The 22716-nt window shown below is 39.5% G+C and overlaps 1 pseudogene; it reads right to left on the bottom strand.

Moving 5' to 3' along the window:
• Positions 1-3363: 3363 nt before the first annotated feature.
• On the bottom strand, positions 3364-4779 carry LOC135230864 (olfactory receptor 7G3-like; annotated as a pseudogene).
• Positions 4780-22716: the final 17937 nt, after the last annotated feature.

Raw genomic sequence — 22716 nt, 5'->3', positions numbered from 1 at the left:
CAGAGTGGGTTGCCTCCAGGCGCTTACTGATGAAGCTACTGAGCTTTGGAACACTTGCTCCAGCAAGGCAGATGCAGGCATGAGGCCCAAGGAGCTGAGAGGCCAAGTAACCATGAAGCAGAAGCTGAAGAGACAGGGAACATAAGAAACCGAGCTGCCTCAGCCTCAAAAGGCAACACCAAGACCTCAGGGGTTTCGAAGGGTGGAGCCATGGCCTCTGGTGTTTCTAAGGTTGGAGATGCCACTCAGATGGTTGAGGAGAATGGTGGGCCTAAAGCCTGAGGGAGCACAGTGGCTGTCCCAGTGGGCCTGGAAGGCGCAGTTGAAGCCCAGGGCCAAGGGGCCTCTACTCAGAATCTGGAGAGTGTGGCCAATGCCTAGAGTCCAGAGGCCAGGGTTATTGTGTAAATTGTCTCAGAGAACAGAAGATTATTTTCAAAGCTTTGAGGGCTAATGTAGTGTGTTCTACTGACTTCCTTGGTGCCTGCTATGCCTTCTAACAGGAGTGTAAATTGGTTCTATCACTTAGGAAGACTTCTTTTTAACTACCAGTAGGAGAATAGGCACTCCACTATGCACAATAACTTCACCCAAGCATGAGACTCTTTTTCTACCAGGAGACATGTATGAGAATATTCCAACAATTTTATTCATAATGTTACAGGGTAGGGCTTCCCAGCTCGAGACTAAGCCCTGCTTAGGTTCTTACCTTCTTCTGACCAAGAATGACCTGAAGAGGCTCAGAGATTCTACACAAACAAAGGTTCGTTAGGGACAGAGCAAAAGGCTCACAAGGGACAGAGAGAGAGGGTTTCCACCTACACTAGCCTCCAGTCTCTCACTGAACAAAGGATTTCATAGGGCTTATAAAAGTTCTTAGGCAGGAAAAAGACATTATTTTTATTCATTAGATGGGTGGAGATTTCTAGGAGAAGGGAAGGGATTATGAAAATCAAATGCTCACACAGTTAGAATTTAAGATGGACTTCCTTGCAGAGGTTGCTGGAACCAAGATGGAGTCTGTCACAAAGGCTGCCGGGATGTTGAAAAGGACTTATTCTGGGACGTCGTGTATGCGTGATGCCTCTGGACCTTGGTTCAAGCCCAGCGAGGGGACTCTGTTCATGTTAGTCTCGTGTGGAATGTCATTCATAGTCCACGTGGATCTTTGCTGTGCATGCTATGTACCTGGTGGGGCCTTGAAAAACAACTCAGAAGGATTAGCAGTAATTTATAGCTGGCCAACCACACAGGGCCTTGAAATGTAGCCCTTTATCTTGTCTAAGCACCTAGTTTGTTAATCACAGGTAGTTTTCCTGTGCCAGCAGCAAAAGTTATGTGGTGATCTGCACTTAGTTTTACATCCAGAGACTATTTAATTATAGCTGATTAAGCACAGAGGGCCTTGAAATGTAGCCCTTATTTAATTCAGCCAGCCTGATCTCTTCCCTGTCTCAATAATAGCAGAACACTAGTTATCAAAAGTTCCATCAACATTAGAAAGGAAAACATTTAAAAGTATATGGCATTGAAAATAAACAAATGAATATATCCAACAACAAGATTGAATCTGAAAAGCACACTGGGGAGAAAAGGTATCAAGACACAAATTCATACATTAATACTAAAAGTTTAACAAGTTCAAAAAGGGACATTTAAGAAACTGCGTAAAAAAAAAAAAAAAAAAACCCATTGCTGTCAAGTTGACTCCAACTCATGGTGACCCTATAGGACAGAGTAGAACTGCCCCATACGGTTTTCAAGGAGTGCCTGGTGGATTCGAACTGCCGACCTTTTGGTTAGTATCTGTAGCTCTTAACCTCTACACAACCATGGTTTCCAATAAACTGTGTAGGGATACATAAACTTGTCATAAAAAGATGTGGTCAAATCTCATGAAAACACCGGTTTTGTAGAGCAAAAATTATCAAATAATGGCAACTTCATAGGATTCAACATAATAGAAGGATATCAAAGAAAATGATAAATACAGAATTCAGGATCAATACAGAATTCAACAAAAAGGAAAACAACCCAATCAAAAAACTGGCAAAAAACTTGAAAAGATACGTCACCAAAAAGGATATACAGATGGCTAACAAACTCATGAAAAGATGCTCACAACATTAACCATTGTTGTTGTTGTTGTTAGGTGCCATCTAGTCCATTCTTTTTTGTTTCTTTTTTAACCACAGCTACCCTAGTGGGTTTTTTTTTTTTTTTTTTTTTTAGTGGGGTTAAGGTGGTATCTCATTGTGGTTTTGATTTTCATCTCCCTAATGATTATAAAAAAAAAATTTTTTTTTTTTTTTTAATGGTTAATGTCCTCCATGTATCTGTCAGTTTGGGAGACATTAACCATTAACCATTAGGGAGATGAAAATCAAAACCACAATGAGATACCACTTCATCCCCACTGGGATAGCTACGATTAATAAACAAACAAAAAAAATGGAAATAACAGTTGTTGGTGAGGATGTGGAGAAATTGGAACTTTCATCCATTGCTGGTGGAACTGTAAAATAGTACAGCAACTGTGGAAAAGTTCAGCAGCTCCTCAAAAGTTAAACATTGAATTACCATATGATCCAGGAATCCTAATCCTAGATAAACACCCAAAAGAATTGTTGTAAGCAGGAATACAAGCAGAGACCAATATTCATTGCAGAACTATTCATATAGCCAAAGGATCCCAATCTTTTGGCCTTAGCCCAGAAAAAATGATTTCAGACATCTGACCTTCAGAACTATAAGACAATACATCTGTGCTGTTTTAAGCCACTACACTCGTAATTCATTACAGCAGGAAGAGGAAGCTAATGCATGGCATATGTCCCAAGTCATGCTGATGATGAAGAGAACGTCTTCTGGATGACACATTGGAAATATCATCTCTCCATTACAAAGACACCAAGGAGAGGCGACCACTTTTCTGTGTCTGGAAATGATCCATGTACTGTTGCAGCCATTTGTGAACATCAAGGGAAAAACCTTAGGAGGAAGCCAACACACGAGAGAGTAAAAAGCAACCCTGTGGTTCTGTGCCTAAACTTACCCTACCTGTAAACTCTTTGTTAGGAAAGATGATACTTGTTTTTATTGTATGTCCCTATTTTAGTTGAGACTTTTCCCTCTTACAACTAAAAGCATCCTCACTGGTAAAGTATCTCAGATCTTCCCAAATTTTGCCAAAGATGTGAGCTAATATAATTATGCCAGTTTTATAGATAACTGACCTTAGAGAGTTGAAATCGATTTTCAAACATCACAGAGCTATCACAGAACAAGGGATTCAAACCAAGGTGGTCGGATTCCAAAGTTCTCACCGTTAACCATTACAGTCTCTGCTCTCCTGTTTTCAAAGAACTTGGTCAGACTTTATGAATCTCTCATTATTTACTTCTTTCTGGTATGTTCCAGCAGCTTAAGGCTAAAGCCCCTGGCACATCAATGGAAAGAGAATATTCTAGAGATGAGTTTCCTCAAAGCCCCTATCATGTCCTTGTTCCTCAGGCTGTAGATAAAGGGGTTCGCCAGAGGGGTGACCACAGTGTACATTACTGAGGCTACTGCACTGTTCCTAGAGGAGTGAGTAGCTGCAGAACTAAGGTACACCCCCAAACCTGTTCCATAGAATAAAGGAACAACTATTAAGTGTGACCCACATATGGAGAAAGCCTTATACTTTCCACCAGCTGATGACATTTTCAGGACAGAGGAGATAATTCGAGTATAAGAAAAAACTATCCCAGAGAGAGGAACAACACCCAAAAGACTGGTCACTACATAGACCAAGATGTTACTAATGAGGATATCAGAGCAGGCAAGCTCGAGAACATGAGCTAGTTCACAAAAGAAGTGGGGTATTTCCAGATCTGTGCAGAAGGACAGCCGCAGTGCCATCAGAGTGTGCAGCGGGCATCAAGGACACCAAAGAGGAAGGACAACAGAACCAGCAGCTCACAGAGTGTAGGACTCATAATGGCCGTGCACTTCAGTGGGTGGCAGATGGCCACAAATCTGTCATAAGCCATCATTGCTAGAATTCCATTTTCCAGTCCAGCAAAAGTCAGGACAAAGCAGATCCGGGTGCGGCAGCCTGTGTAACTGATGGATTTCCTCTGTGTCTGGGTGTTCGCCAGCACCTTGGGGATCGTGGTGGTGGTGAAACAGATGTCTACAAAGGACAGGTTGGAGAGGAAGAAGTACATGGGGGTGTGGAGGTGAGAGTCAGAGACGATGGCCAGGATGATGAGCAGGTTTCCAGCTACAGTGATCAGGTGTAGGGGCAGGAACAGCCCAGAGAGGAGGGGCTGCAGTTCTGGACCCTCCGAGAGCCCCAAGAGGAGGAATTCTGCCGCGTCTGACAGGTTCCCTGGTGTCATGTTGTTGATAGGTCTGATAGAAAAGATGGGGGTGACAACAAAACCAAATGTAAGAGAAATCTTAATTTTTATTATCTGAACTTTTACAGAAGAACTTGCTTGATTAGATTTAGGTACGATTTTGGGCAAACATTCTTATGTACTTTCATTAGGACCCACATACTGACTGCTTCTCCTATTTTTTTTTAATGATAATTATTATCTGGAATCCATTAATTTATTGGGGTTTACAAAATGCTGATATTCTATTTTTTTCAATTATTGGCTGATATACTCCCATAAAGAGGAAACCATATCAGTTATACATATTTCCTTCTGCTTCTCTTTCTCCTCTCTCCTCTCCTTTATTTACCTTTTATTCCCCTCACCACTTCTCCTCGTTCCCAAGTTTTTATTCACCACACATTCTTTGTCTAGGGGTCCCTGAGTGGTGCAAATCGTTAAGCATTGGACTACTAACTTAAGGATGGTGGTTCTAACCCACCCAGAATCTCCTTGGCAAGAAAGGGCTGATGATCTAACTCTGAAAAAAAAATCAGCCATTTAAAACCCTATGGAGCATAGTTCTGCTCTGCCAAACACAGGGTCACCATGAGTCAAAGCTGACTGATTGGCAACTAGTTTGGTTTCGGTTTGATATTCTTTGTCAAGTAGGGCTACTTGCTGAGAATAGAATAGGAACAAGACATCTTGCTCACCCTTAGGATTATAGCAGGACTTCCAGCAAATAATCAATCCAGGATGAAATTACTAAGGCTGTATTCCAGAACACAGGTTGGCAAAATTGAGCTTATGGGTCAAGTCCTGCTGCCTTTTGTAAATAGTTTTATTGAAAGACAGCCATTTGTTTCCACACAGTCCATGGCTTTTATGTGCTACAGCAGCAGAGTTGAGTAGCTGTGACAGAGGCCTAAAATATTTATTATCTAGATCTTTAAAGGAAAAATTTGCTTGATTAGATTTAGGTACAATTTTTGGCAAACACCCTATGTATTTTCATGAGGAAGTACATACTGACTGCTTTCCCTATTTTTTAATGATAAATATTGCCTGGATCCATTATGTTATTGGGGTTACAAAATGCTGATATTCTCATTTTTTTTTCATTTATTGGCTGAAATACTTCCATAAAGAGGAATTTTCCCTAATCAAATATATGATTACCTTGAGGTACAGTTATTATAGGCAAAGCAGACTATACCTTGATTTCTGTATCCATCACTTTTTAAAATAGTAAATTAGTTCCCAGCATTATACAAAGGCAAACACTATATCATTATGAACTCTAGGATTGTAAATACATTTGATGCATTTCAACTCATTTCAGTTATTATTCATATTAATTCTCAAATTTCCCCATCTTTGGCCAGTGGGAACTTCTTCACCTTGCTTCCTGAGTCCTTCTGAAATGAGCCTAGCAATCTCATATCTCCCTTAACTTTGGTATGAAAGATGTTCTAGGCCCATCTTATGCATTTCCTATCCCAGATCTTGAACCAACCATTTCTCCAGGAAGCCATGGTTCTTTTTAGTGGTAAATGATATTTAGAGACCACAGTCTGGCCACTATAGGGTTTTCAGTGCTGTTGAGTTGGTCATTATTTTTAGCCTTTTCCATTGGGCAGAGCCATAAAATAGTTTTTTTTTGTTTTTAATAGTAACACATTTAACCCTTTTGTATGTTTTTTTTTAAAGGTTAGGTTTCACTTTCTTCTATTTATGCTTGAGGAAACTGGGCAAGGGGATATTTAGTAACCTACGCAAAGACCCAGCTAGTGAGTAACATAGCTGAGATTTGATCCAGAAAGTCTTATTCCAGAACAGGCATGCTTAAACATTATGTGGTAATGCCTCCCAAAAGTCTGTAATTCAGCTTCCTATGAAATTGTTCAGATTTCCTTTGAATAACTCTAGTGACTTAGTAAATAAAATCCTGAGCACAGTCCTCAATCTTCAGTCTTCCATGTCCTGGCCCACATAGTTAGTGTGTTTCAGGTGACAACACCAAAAAGGGGAAATCTTGAGGACCTGATGAAGATTAGAAAATGCTGCCTGATAGAATAGAGGCTTGTATGAATCTGTTACGGGCCAGACAAGCTACTTGCCTATGTGACTGATTTTAAGAGCTGCTGGTAACTAGGGGCTCTGCTCCACAGAGTCAATTAGGGACCCAAGCTAATAGAGATTCTGCTGCCTTGAAGTTGCATCACATAGAACACGTCCCTGTTTCAGTCCTGAGTGTAGCAACTGTAATTCCTTGATATTTCTCCTTAAGGAAAGAAGGGGAGATGCTGGGCAAATATATTGCTGCAACTTTCTCATTATTTGAAGACTAAATGTCCTTCTCTGAAGTAGGATGAGGCCAATTTTCCATAACAGAATGGTGGAGGAAACTTGTCTACATGGGTGTTATAGATTGGATTGAGTCCCCCCAAAAAGATATGTTTAAGTCCTAACTTCCAGTATCTGTGACACTGACTTTGTTTGGAAATGGGGACTTTGAAGATGTTATCAGTTATCAATTAACATGAGGTCATAGTGGAGTAGAGTGGATCACACTCTAATATGAGTGGTGTCCTTATAAAAGATAAGAGACGGGGAGAGACACAAAGGGATGACAGCCATGTGAAGATGAAGGCAGAAATTGAAGTGATGCATCTATAAGGCAAGGAACACCAAGAATCATCAGCAGCCACCAGAAGCTAGGAGAAAGGCATGGAATAGATTCTCCCTCAGTGCCCTCAGAGGGAATAAACATAGCCAACAGCCTGATTCCAGACTTTTAGCCTTCAGAACTATGAGAAAATAAATTTCTGTTTTTATAAACCACCCAGTACTTTGTTATGGTAGCCCTAGGAAAACAATACAGTAGAGTCTTAAGTATGTAAAACAAAGTAGCAATAAGTTTTAAGTTTAATCTTCAGGGTCCTAAGCAGAAAATATGTCTTAACCCTGATATTCAGGCCACTTAATAGGTAAGTTGCCAACATGCCTGGTGAAGGGATAAAAGGAAGTTGAAGTAAATACACCTGCGTAATTACACTTACAGAGTAATGTTGGGACTCACAGTAATAAGTGCAAAGTATTTGGCATAGAGCACACTCACAGTAAAAAACCTCAGCACTTGCTACTTGGTGTTAACCTTATGTTTGAGAGAGAAGACGAAACACTTGGGTTTTTAAATTCCTTAAGTCTTCCTCACTGTTACAGTTTCTATAGTAAAAACCCATGATCTTTTCTGTTTAACTGTCTTTAACTACATGAATGAAAGCAAAAAAAAAAAAATTGAAAAAATATTCAAATGTTAACAGGAGGCACAATTAATTTCCATAAATAGTCAAGCTAGGTTCATTTGGCCTTTACTTTCTTCATATGTATCCCATCAGTGTCTTTCTCCGCATCGTTTTTCCTTTCTTATTACAGTTTTTTATTACAGTTTGTGAAAATAATTAGTCCCTCTATACCCCGTGGAGTCAGTCCCTGGGAGGTGGAGATAACACACTTTGGCTGCTAACCAAAAGATTGGAGGTAAGAGCTCACCCAGAGATACCTAAAAGAAAGGCCTGCAAATCTGCTTCTTAATTTTATTTGTCTCAGCCCATCAGTTTCATTTGCATAATTAATAGATAATACTAGAAAAGAAAATGTTGAGAGTAAAAGTCACAGAATATCAGACCGTGCCTCTTATTGTTCCTAGTTCCACCACCTCAGCCCCCAGTTCAGGCTTGGCACTGATTCCTGGAGAAGTTCCCAGTGAACCATCTCAGGACTAGCTCCAGGCCTCTCTTATCCCCTATGGCTTATCAAGTTTCTTGATAAATTGATCCTGGAGTCCCCAAAGGAGACAATAAGGAATTACTGTGCACTGGCAATGTCAAAGCATCTGTTCACTGTTTTCATAAGCTAATTATTAGCAATTTCTTTAATAGCGTCTCAAATTAGGGCAAACGTTATCTTGAATCCCAGCATGTGTATAGTGAAAGGTACAGTGATTTCACATAACCCAGCCCATTGCTTCACAGATTGAGGCCCTGAATAGGGAGTTGATTTCTCCTGGAGAAAAACAAGTGATCATAAAAATGTCAACCATATAGAGATAAGGTCAGGACTCAGACACACCCTGATTCAATCATGGACCCTCTGTGCTAGCTCTGTGACATAGAAAGGTCTCTGATCCTCGATGAGCAGACTCAAATTTTTTCAGTTGTAAAACAGAAACTACTATAAAAATAGAAGACCCTGGGTGGTACAAATGGTTAACATGCTCAGCTGCAACCAAAAGTTTGAAGTTCAAGCCTACCCAGAGGTGCCTCACAAGAAAGGCCTGGTGATCTACTTCTGATAAATCAGCCATTGAAACCCCTGTGGAGCCCAGTTCTACTCTGACATACATGGGATTGGCATGAGTCAGAGCCAACTCAATAGCAACTGGCTCCTATAAAAATATACAGGGCTGTTGCAGGGATAAGAAATAAGGAAAAGCACCAAGCACAGTGCTCAGCCCTGCCTTGCCATGACTTTTACGATCTATCGTTATTGTTTTTAGCTGTGGCCAATTGCTGGTGCCCAGGAGGGAAGTGGGAGGTAGAACAGAAATGAAAGAGGAAGAAGGAGGAAAGGAGGGAAGATACCCCAGGAATAATGTCCTAGGACTGGGCAAAGGAGAGATGTTCTCCAGCTCCCACTGGAAGCCCTCCTAGTGTAATGAAGCAGAGGGAGGAAAGGACCTCAACACACATCAGTGTGGGGATAGATACACAAAATATGGCAATGTCAGGTGATGGAATAGTCTGAAAATGTTACTTTAATATTACTTCATCATATTTAAATTAACTTGTAAAAAGTATTCCAAATCAAAATATTTAAATTATTTCCAGATGTATAAAATTAAGCAAGGAAAAAAAATGAAGAGAGGAAGCTAATTTGACAAATAAGAGCTATAAAAAAAAAAATAGCACAGTGAAATTTATAGAAATATAAATACACCCCAAAATAACTATCATTTATTTTTATATTTCAAGCATCTTGAAAATTATAAAAGATGACAATGAAGGGCTTGAACCCACCAGCCAGTATGAACAAATTCAAGCACTGTGTCTTACTTTCTTGTTTTTTTTTTTTTTTTAATAAGTAAAACAATGCAGAACTTCTTGAAGCCTTTGGGTATTCCTGCACAATCTCAATCCTGACCTTCCCTCCCCACAAAGCTCTGACTCCTTAATTCTAACATCCATCATCACATTTAGATGTGTTACAGTTTTCTGTTTGTTTTTTTAATAGCAGAGAAGTATTTGGTAGACACATTCAAATGAAACAACATGCTAAACTAAGGATGGTCAATACCCACCAAATTCCAGAGAGTAGTGACCTATGGGAAGGAAAGGAGGAGGAAGAAAGAAAAATAAATAGCACTCCGTGGGTATGTGTAATATTTTATTATTTTTGAAAAGGTGGCAAAATGTCAGTATTAATTAATTCTGGAAGGTAATTGCATGGCTGTTTTATGGTTCACTGTGCTGCTCTGTTTTAAAACATTCCACAGTATTTTTTGTTTTGTTTAAAGAAAAACAAAAATACTGGAAAGGTAGAACAACAATTCTACATGGGTCTCAACCTCCTTTCCCAGGGTACTCACAGTGTGGTGACAGGGACGAGGTAGGGTTCTCTAAGTGTGAATTCTGGAACCAGGAATGGGAAATTTGGAAAGGCAACTTCACCACACCCCAGCCCCACTCATGGCCATAGAAATGAGAGAATGATAGAACATTTATCAAATTTTTGGAAGGGCTAATTCGTGTGTGGGTGGAGAAAAAGTCCTTGGAATTTAGAACACATAGTAGGGAGATGGGACTAATGAAAGCTGCTTGTAAATTGGATGCAAGGGGGAAAGTAAATATTAGCAAAAAGAGGATCATAGTTTAACTTGAAGTCTCCTCTATAATGTAAACTCATTGAACTTTCTCTTACCTCTCAAATGTCCTCCAGATAGGCTGGTAAAAAGAAAGACCTGTTCAGTTTCCCACAGCATTATGAAATGCTAATCAGGGCACTTCAGTAGACCTTGGAGCCATCGGTGAAGGATTCTTCAGTGTTCTTCTGGATATTGAAGGAGGAAGATGGAAAACCTGTCCTCAGGAAGGGGAGATGGACATAGTGAGGCACATGGCTCTTGGGTGAGAGGGATCATTTCTGGGAGGAGACTCAGGTGTCCTTTTCCTGCCCTAAGCAGGGCCGTTGAGCGGGATGGTCAAAGGAAAACAATTTGCGGTTTCTGTGGTCCTGAGGGCTCAATTTCCAAAGCTCCTCACTATATTTTTTACTATCATTGCTTTCCCAAGGAAGCTCCAATTCTTAAGCAGCAGAGCTCACAGAAGGAGAGAACTCCTAGATAGCTGACTCCCTGATCCTGAGAGGCCAGGTATAAGCCATCCTCTTCCCACCATGATTTCTTTCCCCTGTGGGGGAGCCCTCTCTTGGATCCTTGCGTCTGACCTCCAGGGAGCTGGTGAGATTCTCCTTAGACCAGATTCCAGCTGTCTCTGAGCCAGAAGTGATCATTGAAGGGCTATAGAACCACAGTAGTGTGAGTCCCAAGAGGGACAGAGGCTCAGGGATGCAGATGATGTGTCATGGGATCATCTCCACAAAGTCACACTTCAAAATGTTTCTCTTTTCTTAATCTCCCTTCATGAATGAGCTTATTATAAGAAAGAGGCAGCAAAGAAATCAGCCAGTTTACTAGTTACTGGAGCAGGTTTTTAGGAGTTGTCTGAAAAATACAGACATCAAAACCAATGATCTTAAGGCCTATCCTCTGCTCAATCTATGATAAAGTCACTCTTGAAAAAATTTTAATTCAAGCTGAGGAAGGAATGAAATTCTCTGGAGGCCATTTAATTGCACTGTTATAGACTTTAGCATTTTAAACATTAATACTCTGTAAAAAAAAAAAAAACTGGAAGAGATTTGGATAAATCAGTGGTAGGAGGTGGAAGAGAGGACATAGTATGGAGATTGATGACTTGGCTTAGACAATCACAGAGGCATGTGTGTTTGTTCAAGAAAGTGATTTTTAAACTCTAGCCCTGACACAGCGTGCTTAGTGAATGCTTTAGGTCTGCAAGAATTTTATAAAAGTTAGATGTAGGAATTGTCATATATTTAGCTGTATTTTAAAGGTATAATAAAACCTTGAATGTTCAAAAAAATTAAAACAAAAATCAATGATCTGATTGAGGAGGCCACAAAAAAGAATAACTATAAAGGAAGCAGTTGATAAATTCATTACATTAACAATGTGAAACTTTGAGGGGTATGCAGAAACTATCTGTACTATCTTTGCAACTTTTCTAAGTTTAAAATTAACTGAAAATAAAATCTGAGGTTTTTTTGTTTTTAAACTAAAATAACAAAACATGGTACCAGTACATACTTATCAAAATGGCCAAAATGAAAAAGACAGACATAAAATATTGGCAAGGTGCTGGAGATGTAAATTGATGCAGCCACATTGGAAAATTGTTTAGCAGTATCAAACAAATCTGACCTATGTATTCCCTATGAGCCAGAAATCCCACTCCTGTGTATAAACCCAAGAAAAACATGTACACCTGACAAAAACATCCATCTTATGGCAAACCCATGCACAAGAAAACAATATTGTGCTCTGCCTGGTCACACATCATTCCCATGATCATTGTGACCACTGGCTGATTTTCAGCAGTAGAACACCAGGCCTTTCTTCCTAGTCTGTCTCAGTCTAGAAGCTCCACTGAAACCTGTTCAGCATCATAGCAACACACTACAACCACAATGTTTTTCTTGGGTTTAATTCACTTGTATGTCTTAAAGAATGAGTATTCACTGAATGCCATTCCACAATGATTTTTTTAAAAGGGATTCTCTGCAGCAAGAGTTCTTTGATGATGCCTGAAGAATAAACATTTACTGAAAGCTTTCTTACAGACATTGCATTAATAGAATTTTTCTTTGGTATGTATTCTTTTATGCACAATAAGATTACACCTTATCCTAAAGTATTTTCCACATCGATTACACTCAGAGCATGTCTCTCTAGTATGAGTTCTCATGTGTAGTTTAAGAGATACATGCCTAATAAATGTTTTTCCACATTGACTACATTTAAAAGGTTTCTTCTCCTTGGTGTGATTTTTCACGTTTCCTATGAGATAAGAGATAACTGAAGACTTTCCCACATTCCTTTCATTTGTATTGTTTCATTCTCATGTGAATTTCCTTGTGCCGAATAAGGAAGCATTTCACTCTGAAGGTTTTTCCACACTGATTACATGAAAAGGGTTTTTCTCCAATGTGAATCCTCCTATTTTCTTTAAAACATGAGCAATCCCTGAAGGCTTCCCTACTGTTAATGCATTCAAAGTGTTTTACTACAGTATGAATTTTCTTGTGCATAACAAGATTAGAGCTCATCCTGAAAGTTTTCCCACATTCATCACACTTGTAAGGTTTCTCTCCAGTGTGAATTCGCAGGTGTGTCTTAAGGAATGACTGATTATTTGTTGCTTCTCCACAGTGGCTACATTTAAAATATTTATCTATAGAGGGGTTCACTTATGTCTTCTAAGGCATGGAAGAACACTGAAAGTTTTCCCACAACCAATACATTTATAGGATTTCTCTCCAGTATGTATAATCTTGTTCATGGTAAACCTAAAGGTCCTACTGAAGGCTTTGCTGCATTGATTATATTTGTAGGGTTTTTCTCTAGAATGAATTCTTTCATGTTGTCCAAGAAGTGAGCTGTCCCAGGAGATTATTCCACAGTCATGACATTCACAGTGTTTCTCCCCAATACGATTTCTCTTGTGTCATACAAGGCAATAGCTTGAGCATAGGCTTTCTGCATTGATTACACTTGTAAGGTTTTTATCTAGGATGGGTTCTCATGTACAATTTAATGGATTAGTGGCTCTGCAATGTTTTCCCACACTGACTACATTCAAAGGATTTCCTTCTAATGTGAGTTTTCTCATGCTTCCTAAGATATAAGATTGAACTTAAGGCTTTCCTACAGTCACTGCATTCATAGGCTTTCTATTTTGTATCTTTTCTAGAGCCCAGGCTGGAGGTATGTTCATTTTGTTTACATCCAGGGGATTTTTCCCCAGGACAAATTCTATCTTGTGGTTGAAGATGTGAACAATCTCGAAAGGCTCTCCCAGAATCAAAGTATTACTGGGATTTCCCTCTAGTATGAATCGTCTTATTCAAGTACTCTTCATGCTCACGGTTAAAAAAAGTTTTATTACATTTAATGAGTTTATATACATGAATTCACCCCTGTTAATTAACATGAGTTATAAGCACAGAATTTATCATACTAATTGTATTGACCCCATGCATCTCTCAGTTTGTCCTACTTTGGTGGCTTCTGTGTTGTTGTGATATTGGAAGCTATGCCACTAGCATTTCAAATACCAGCAAGGTCGCATGTTATACACATATTTCAGCAGAGCTTTCAAACCAAAAAGACTAGAAAAAAGTACCTGGAAGCCTACTTCTGAAAAAATTGGCCAGTGAAAACCTCGTGAATAACAGGGGAACATTGTCAGATATAGTGCCAAAGGTGAGCCCCTTAGCTAGGAAGACACTCAAAATATGACTGGGGAACAACGGCCTCCTTAAAGTAGAGTGGAACTTAATGATGTAGATGGAGTCAAGTTTTTGGGACCTTCATTTGTTGATGTTCCATGACACAAAATGTGAAGAAATAGCTGAAAACATCCATTCATACTCGGAATCTAGAGCATACAAAATAAGACTCTAGGAAAATCGGAAGTCGTCAAAATGAGGTGGGATGCATAAGAATCAATATGCTAAGCTTTAGTGAGCAAAAATGGACTGGTATTGGCCATTTTGAGTCAAACAATCATACAATCTACTAACCAGGAATGACGAATTGAAGAGGAATGGCTTAGCATCCATTGCCAAAAAGAAAATTTCAAGATCTACCCTAAAGTACAAGGCTGTCAGTGAAGGGATAATATCAATATGCATGCAAGAAAGACCAGTTCATATGACTATTATCCAAATTCATGCACCAACCACTAATACCAAAGACAATGAAATTGAAGATTTTTACCAACTTTTCCAGTCTGAAATTGATCAAACATGCAGTCAAGAGGCATTGATAATTACTAGTGATTAGAATGCAAAAGTTGGAAAAAAGTAGAAAGAACTGTAGTTAGAAAATATGCCCTCAATGATACAAATGACATCAGAGATCACATGACAGAACTTTGTAAGACAAATGACTCATACATTTCAAATACCTTTTTCAACAACATAAAAAATGATGATACACACGGACTTCACTGGATAGATACACTGGAATCAAATCAACTACATATGTGGAAAGAGACAATGGAAAAGCTCAATATCATCAGTCAGAAGAAGGCCAGGAGCCAGCTGTGAAGCATACCATCCATTGCTCATCTGCAAGCTCAAGTTGAAGCTGAAGAATATTAAAACAAGTCCACAAGAACCAAAATATGGTCTTAAGTATATCTCACATAAATTTGAAGACCATCTCAAGAATAGGTTCAACACATTGAACACTACTGACCAAAGATCAAATGAGCTGCAGGATGGCATCAAGGACATTATACATGAAGAAAGCAAAAGGTCATTTAAAAGACAAAAAATAAAGATCAAAAAGGGTGTCAGAAGAGACTCTGAAACTTGCTCTTGAACAAAGATTAGTTAAAGTGAATGGAAGAAACGATGAAGTAAAAGAGTTGAAGAGAAGTTTTCAAAAAACAGCTCAAGAAGAAAAAGTAAAGTAGTATAATGAAATGTGCAAAGACCTGGAGATAGAAAACCAAAAGAGAAGAAGACACTCAGCATTTCTCAAGCTAAAAGACCTGAAGAAAAAATTCAAGCCTTAAGTTGCAATTTTGAAGGATTCAACTGGTAAAATTTTGAAGGATGCAGGAAGCATCAAAAGAAGAAATTCTCTGAATTTTAATTTCAAGGCATGGGTGGTTTTTCACTACAACATTCCCAGTACTCTTGTTTTCCTTCACACTGCATGCATCTTTCACATTTAACTAAAAATTACTGTGACAGTTAAGGTTGCGTGTCAACTTGGCTGGGTCTTGATTCTCAGTAATATGACAGTTACATAATGATGTAATTTGGCAGTTATGTAATGAGGTAGTCATAATCCATGTTGTGGTTTTATGTGATTAGCCAATCAGTCATAAGCAGAATTTCCTTGGGAGTGTGGTCTGTATTCACTATTCATATGGACATTCTGGGAAAACTTATTTGCTTCTTCTGGATCCTGATTCTGACTTATCTTCATCTGGCCTCTGGTCCTTGGGACTTGAGCCAGCAGCCTTCCATACTGCCTGCTGATCTTGAGATTCGTATGTCTCTACAGCCTGTGAGCCAGCAGCCTGCCATCTGACCTCCGAATCTTGGGTTTGTCAGTGCCTGCAACTACAGGAGTCTGGAGAAGCCTCCAGCCTGACTCCTGAGCCATGCACTTGGGACCTGCCACCCTCTACAACTGCATGAGTCATTTCCTTGAAATAAATCTCTCTGTCTCACCATATTTATTTATTTATTTATTTATTTATATACACACACACATGACCCAGCCAAGTTGAGATACATATATATATATATCATGGACTGCCAAAAGAATGAACAAATCTGTCTTAGAAGAAGTACAGCCAGAATGCTCCTTAGAAGCAAGCATGGTGAGAATACACCTCACATACTACGGACATGTTATCAGGAGGGATCAGTTCCTGGAGAAAGACATCATGCTCAGTAAAGTAGAGCGTCAGGGAACAAGAGGAAGACTCTCAATGAGATGGATTGACACAGTGGCTGCAGCAATAGGCTCAAGCATAACAAAGATTGTGAGGATGGCATAAGACCAGGCAATATTTCATTCTGTTGTACATTTGATATTTATGATTTGGAACTGACTGGACGGCACCTAGCAACAACAACAAAATATATATATATATATATATATATATATATATATATCCACACACACACATATGTATGTATGTATATGTGCATGTATGTGTGTATATACACACACACACACACACACACATATATATATATACATACTTACACTTCACTGTGTTTGCTTCTCTAGAAAACCCAGCCTAAGACATTTGGTACTGAGAGTGACTCTAGAGAAACAAAATTGTAAGGATGAGTTTTCTAAACTGGTTTTCAAGTCTGACTAGTCTTAAAGGTGCTGATTACTCTGCCTCCAGTAGGAAAGAGGGTGCTGCTAATCTATGGAATGAGGTGGCCATATTAATATGCAAAATATCACTACCAATGAAAGAAGTAGTCGGGAGAAGCAAGGTTCTGTGTGGTGGCATGTTTGATACTTTTTTACAATTTTGTCACAATTGTGACCAAGCTGGTTGGTTGGTCCTAGTTTCTCCAGAAAAAGTGGTTAAAGAAAGACATGAGCTCAGGGTTTCAGAGTCACAGCTCAAGTGCCACATAAAAGACCTGAAATTTGCCACTTGTGTCCTGAAGGGAATCTTTATTTCTTGAAGTAACAGAGCTGATATTGCTGAAAGCCAAATCAAGTCTTATTGTAAGAATGGCTGAATTACATAGCCAACTGATTTCCCAACCTCAAATGGTGTCTGAAGTTAAAGTGAGGGCATTGATTGAGAAGAAATGGGATCCTGAAATTTGGGATAGGGACATGTGGGCAAATAATCAGGGATCTGGAGACATTGAGCCTCTGAATTCCATTGAATCACTCCTGTCAAGAGAACCAGCCCTGTTACTTCCATCTGAATGCATTATTCCCTGCTTGTCTGCTAAGCCAACCTCCTCAGTGAAACCACTATCTCCTCCACCCTCACCTGAAGATATTAATGCAGCTGTGTCTGAAGAGCGTTTGTCTGAGATGTTTACTGGTTTGGCATCTGAATCATCCTCTGGTGAATCGTCTGGGATGGTTCCCCTGCCAGACATTGCTGAATGTTACCAGGACCAATACTGACCACCTATTTTTGCTTCTAGACCTGTAACTAGACTTAAGTCTCAGTGATCCCCAAAAGGGGAATTACAAAGTGTGTTCCAGAAGGAGGTACACTACACTCCAAAAGAACATGTTAAGTTTTCTAATATGTACAAACAGAAACCTGGGAAATATATGTGTTAGAATGCCTATTAAGGGTGTGGGATAATGGTACAAGGAACATAAAGTTAGATTAGTTTGAATTAATTGATATGGGCCCACTAAGCACAGATTCTTCATTCAATGTTTCAGCTCAAGATGTTGGGAAAGGATCTAACAGTTTCTTTGGTTGGTTCACTGAAGCATGGATTAGGCAGTGACCTACACTGAGTCAAGTTGAAGTACCAGGCCTGCCTTGATATACCTTAGACGAAGGTATCCAAAGGCTTTGGGAAATTGGCATGTTAGAGTGGATTTATCAGGTTAGACTTACAGACTCACACATGAAGTGGCTAGAGGACACACTTTTTACTACAATGGTAAGGGATTTGTGAAGGAAGCCTCAACATCCTTGAAGACTGCTGTGATTGTTATTTTATGTAAGTCATATTTGACAGTGGGAATTACCCTAACTGAGTGAAGACACCTAATTACAATGGGGCTGATTGAGCCCCATGGTGGTAGGAGCCAAATGGATGCACTCAACTGAAAAAGACAAGGTGGGCATGGTTACCAAAATGACAGTGGAGTCAAAGCAGTAATCAGAACAGTCTGACTCATATGAACTTACGGTGTTGGCTACTTAGTCATGGTATGTCTAGGAGTGAAAGAGATGGAAAATCTACTAAATACTTACTTGAACTGTACAAGCAGAGGAATTCTAGGTAAAGTGAACAGCAGTCTAACTCAAATTGCCATATAAGAGAGTCATGGCCCCTCAATCAATTCCAAGACTTGAGCCAGTTTACAGACCCACAGGGGATACCAAGTCCCCCTGATGAAGGACCCCACTATACTGTCAAAAACATATACTGTTTATCTTTCTCCCCACCACGCCACATGTCTGTCAGTTTGTCGTACTCTGGTGGCTTGCACATTGCTGTGAATGTTGGAGGCTAAGCCACTGGTATTACAAACACCAGCAGGGTCACCCATGGTCAGCAGGTTTCAGCTGAGCTTCCAGACTAACAGAGTAAGAGGAATGACCTGGTGGTCTACTTCTGAAAAAATTAGCTAGTGAAAAGCTTCTCAATAGTCTGATATAGTGCCAGAAGATGAACCCCTCAGGTTGGAAGGTACTCAAAATATGACTAGGGAAGAGCTGCCTCCTCAAAGTAGACAGACAAGAAAAAAAAAACAAACCCCTGCCACTGAGTTGATTCCAATGCATAGTAATGTTATAGCACAGAGGAGAACTGCCCCCATAGAATTTCCAAGGAGTAGCTGGTGAATTCAAACTGTCCATCTTTTGGTTAGCAGCCTGAGCTCTAGTCGACCTTAGTGATATGGATGGAGTCAAGCTTTCAGGACCTTCATTTGCTGATGTGGCATGACTCAAAATCAGAAGAAACAACTGCAAATATCCATTAATAATAAGAACATGAAACGTATAAATTATGAATCCAGGAATATTGGAAATAGTCAAAAGTGAAATGAAAGGCATAAACATCAATGTCCTAGGCATTAGTGAGCTGAAATGGACTGGTATTGGCAATTTTGAATAAGGCGATCATATGGTCTACTATGCTGGAAATGACAAATTGAAATTAAAGACGTTTACCAACTCCTGCACTCTGAAATTGATCAAACATGCAACCAAGGTGCACTTATAATTACTGGTGACTGTAATGTGAAAGTTAGAAACAAAGAAGGATTGGTAGTTGGAAAATATGGCCTTGGAGATAGAAATGATACCAGAGATCACGTGGCAGAATTTTGCAAGACCAACTACATCTTCGTTGCTAATGCCTTTTTTCCCCAAACGTAATCTGTGACTATAGAGGTGGACCTTGCCAAGCAGAATACACAAGAATCATACTGACTACCTCAGTGGAAAGAAATGATGGAAAAGCTCAATATTATCAGTCAGAACAAGACCAGGGGCCGACTGTAGTACAGACCATCAATAACTCATATGCAAGTTCAAGGCGAGGTTAAAGAAAACAAGAACAAGTCCATGAGAGCCAAAGTACGACTTTGAGTATATCTCATATACCACCTGAGTTTAGACACCATCTCAAGAATAGATTTGATGCGTTGAACACTAATGACCAAAGACCAGATGAGTTGTGGAATGACATCAAAGACATCATACATAAAGAAAGTAAAACATCACTAAAAAGACAGGAAACAAAGCCCAAAATGGATATCAGAAGAGAATCTGAAACTTGCTTTTGAACATATAGTAGCTAAGGTGAAAGGAAGAAATGATGAAGTAAAAAGTTGAACAGAAGATTTCAAAGGGTGACTGGAGAAGACAAAATAAGTATATAATCAAATATGCAAAAACCTATGGTGTAGTGGTTAAGCGCTACAGCTACTAACCAAGAGGTTGGCAGTTCGAATCCACCAGGCGCTCTTTTGAAACGCTATGGTGCAGTTCTACTCTGACCTATAGGGTCACTATGCGTCGGAATCAACTTGATGGCAGTGGGTTTGGCTGAAAGAGATCCATATTTGTGGACATTCCAAAGAAAGATAATCCAACAGAATGCAGAAATTTTCAAACAATATCATTAATGTCACAAACAAGTAAAATTTTGCTCAAGATCATTCCAAAGTGGTTGCAGCAGTACACTGACAGGAAACTGCCAGAAATTCAAGCTGGATTCTGAAGAGGGTGTGTTACGAGGGATATCATTGCTGGTATCAGACAGATCTTGGCTGAAAAGAGGGAATACCAGAAAGATGTTATCTTAGTTTTCTGGTACTGCCAATACAGAAATACCACAGGTGGATGGCTTTAACAAGCAGAAATTTATTCTCTCATAGTCTAGTGGGCTAGAAGTCTGAATTCAGGGCAGCAGCTCCAGGGGATGGCTTTCTCTCCCTGTCAGCTCTAGAGGAAGGTCCTTCTCATCAATCTTCCCCTGGTCTAGGAACATTTCAGTGCAGGGAACCCTGGTCCAAAAGATGCACACCACTCCCAGCTCTGCTTTCTTGGTGATAGGAGGTCTTTTCAGATTCTGCTTCCAGGTTTCTTGGCCTCTTGGCCCCTCAAGCCTCACTGCCTGCATCTACCATGCTGGGGCAAGTGTTCTAAAGCTCTGTAGCTCAGCCGATAAGTGCATGGAGGCACCCCGCTTTGACAGTAAAATTCAGCTGGAGGACACACAGCTCTCTTGCTCTATGGGTTTTATTTAGCACATACTGTAAAACCCTGACAATCATAATATTCTGTATTCCCAACGTGTAGAATACTTGGGTCTAGAAACCAAGGGGTAAAAGTATAAATGACGCAACATAAAATCACTCCCAGTGACACACTTGAGGAGTTTGTGCTTCAGGTTTCCTCCACTCTGGCCTCTTCAGGTTTAGAGGTCTTAATTCATAAAGGGAAAATTCTTCCACTTTACATTCCCACCAGATTTATCTCCACATTTTCACCAATACTGTTATTTTCTCTTTTATTATTTCTTTTATTATCAAAATCATCCTCATGGAAGTGAAGTGGTATCTCAATGTGGTTTGATATGAATTTCTTTAATGACTAATTATGTTGAGCATTTTTCATGTGCTTCTTCACCCTTTGTATATCTCTTTTAAAGAAGTGTCTATTCACATCATTTGCCCAGTTTTTATTACGTTATTTGGATATGGTTGTTGAATTGTAAGAGTTTCTTTTATTCTTTTGTTCCCTTTTATATCATTTTGTTATCTTCCACCATAATACTGCTGAACTAGTATATTGGGACAACCCTATGGTACAGCCAGAAGTAAACTAACTGTGGAGGCATCACAGTCATGTGAGACTGCCTGGGATGAGTCCTTATTGCACATGTTCATTTGACTTGGTTCATTTTCCTAAGCCGGATTTCCCACTTTGATGTTGAGTCTGTAAGCTAGTAGATATTTATCCTATAACATTAATTATCCCCTTAATTTTTGCCTAAAGGCAAGGGCAAGGATGGCATTTTCTATAATTATCTTTTAGGTCTCGTTGCTTTATAATAATATTCAAGTTCTTTATTTCCTTACTGGCATTTTTGTCTAGATGTTCTAATCATTTTTGAAAGTTGTCTATTGAAGTCACCAACTATTATTAAAGAATTGTCCATTTTCCCTTCAGTTCCATGTTTGCTTCATATATTTTGGTGCTCTGTTGTTAGGTAGGAATACCTGGTGTAGTAGTGGTTAAGAGCTATGGCTGCTAACCAAAAGATCGGCAGTTCGAATCCACCAGGTGCTCCTTGGAAACTCTATGGGGTGGTTCTACTTTCCCTAAGGGATGTGCTAATGCTACAAGGGATGTGTTAATGCTATCAATAGCTGTGACTCTCAAAATCCCATTGTGACAAAAATGGAATGTATTTTGGTTAAGCAATCTTTGGCAGATCATGGAAGCAGAATAAGGTCCCTACTTCAAGAAAAAGAATGCAGTCATTAGTAACTTTGCTAATGAAAAACCAAGCAGTGTGAATGCTAAAAGCATCCGTTAGAATTTGTTGAGGATAGAAGGTCACTGCAGACCTCCTGGAGCATGACCGAGATGGAGGTAGAAAGACTCCAGATCAGGTTCGTTGAGGAGAGAGTAAGCAGTGTGGAAAAGAAAAAAACAAGTGCAGAACAAATATTTAAAAGTTTGGAGCAATATTCAAAGAGGAATGGGGGTGATGAGTGAGTCTTATTTACATTGAAAGATATGGGAATATGTTTAACTACATTGCAAATTATAAACTTGCATGAAGACATTGGAACATACAGGATAAAGAAGGGATAAGTGATAGTGTAAAATACTAATACATCAGGAAACCCTGATGGCATAGTGGTTAAGTGCAACAGGTGCTAACCAAAGGATCGGCAATTTGAACCTGCCAGGCACTCCTTGGAAACTCTGTGGGGCAGTTGGATCAGGAATGGATTGAATCCAAAAGTCAGGTGGATATTTTCAAGAGACATTCATCGATAAAATAATTGTGTACAATGGTGGCTGATATTGTGATGGATGGCTACAGTGTCCAGTGAGAGCATATGTCTGGTGGGGACACTATAACTGAGAACTGAAGAATCATGGGTAGGATTCAGCCAAGAGTCATCTCTTTCTAACTCTAGACTAAGCACTATTTTCTCCCTCTATCTGGGCAATTAATTGATTACATTGCCACAAGTGCAGAC

This window comes from Loxodonta africana, chromosome 3 (genome assembly GCF_030014295.1).
Source record: "Loxodonta africana isolate mLoxAfr1 chromosome 3, mLoxAfr1.hap2, whole genome shotgun sequence".
Taxonomy (NCBI): Eukaryota; Metazoa; Chordata; class Mammalia; order Proboscidea; family Elephantidae; genus Loxodonta; species Loxodonta africana.
This window is presented reverse-complemented; position numbering and strand designations above follow the sequence as displayed.